The sequence below is a fragment of the Magnolia sinica genome, chromosome 19 (genome assembly GCF_029962835.1).
Source record: "Magnolia sinica isolate HGM2019 chromosome 19, MsV1, whole genome shotgun sequence".
Taxonomy (NCBI): domain Eukaryota; kingdom Viridiplantae; phylum Streptophyta; class Magnoliopsida; order Magnoliales; family Magnoliaceae; genus Magnolia; species Magnolia sinica.
In genome coordinates, this window is record NC_080591.1 from 58,750,494 (window position 1) to 58,751,628 (window position 1,135).

General features: G+C 41.2%; 1 non-coding gene across 1 annotated transcript; it reads left to right on the top strand.

The window, feature by feature from the left end:
- Nucleotides 1–713: 713 nt before the first annotated feature.
- LOC131235754 (small nucleolar RNA R71) lies at nt 714–820 on the top strand. Its single transcript, XR_009166275.1, has one exon. It is a non-coding gene; the product is annotated as a small nucleolar RNA R71 (small nucleolar RNA).
- Nucleotides 821–1,135: the final 315 nt, after the last annotated feature.

Consider the following 1,135-nt stretch of genomic DNA (forward strand, 5'->3'; position numbering starts at 1 on the left):
TGTAAACTCTGCTGGTTAGCTAGTAAAGTATGTTGGGTGTCTTTTTGAAATTGAAGTGAACTCTGCATAAAAAGATAGAGTATATCCTCAAGAGATAGTTTCTTAGATTGTGAGGCACTTGTTGATACTGTGAGAACTGCTGAGTTTTTTGACTGGCAACTTGAGAATAAGGTTGCATAGGAGGATTTCCAGATGGTCCTCCTTGTTGTGGTCCTTTTGCCCAAGAGAAATTTGGATGTCTAGCCCACCCTGGGTTGTAGGTGTTTGAGTAAGGATCATTCTCAGTTCTCCTAAAGGTGTTCATAGCGTTCACTTGTTCAGAGAGAAATTCTGGAAATGTTGAACTAGATGGACAAAACTGCGTAGGATGGGCGAGACTAGAACATATGGCACATGACTCGACTTGAGTTGTTTGTGGAGGTCCATTGTTTAACATTAAAGCATCTACCTTCTTTGTCAGGCTATCAATTTTGGCATAAAGATCTGGCGTGACTCCTACCTCATACATACCCCCTTTCTTCAGTGGTTGAGGACTTCTTTCACCTCTATTTGAATAGTCCCATTACTGGGAGTTTTCACACAAGGTTTCAAAGAAATTCCAAGCTTCGACATCACTTTTGGTCATGAATGACCCTCCACTGGTGGCGTCAACCATGCGACGGTTTTGGGGTGTTAGACCGTCATAGAAGTATTGAACCTGTTGCTACTTTTCAAAACCATGGTGTGGACATTTAAAAAGTAAATCCTTCCATCTTTCCCAACATTCATGAAAGTGCTCACCCTCTTTTTGTGTGAAATTCGTAATTTCTCTACGAAGAGCATTAGTTTTGTGAACCGAGAAGAACTTGTTTAAGAACTTCTTAGACAGTTGGTCCCATGTAGTGATAGACCCAACTCCTAGAGAATTCAACCATGCTTTCGCCTTATCCTTCAAAGAAAAAGGAAAAAGGCGCAAACGGATCGAATCGTCTGAAAAGTTTTGGAACTTAAAGGTGGAGCAAATGTCTAAGAATTCTTTCACATGATGATATGGATCCTCCTTATCTGAACCATAAAAGGAGGGCAACAATTGTATGACCCCAGGTTTAAGTTCAAAGTGTGCTGCCGTGGTGGCAGGCAACACTATACATGAAGG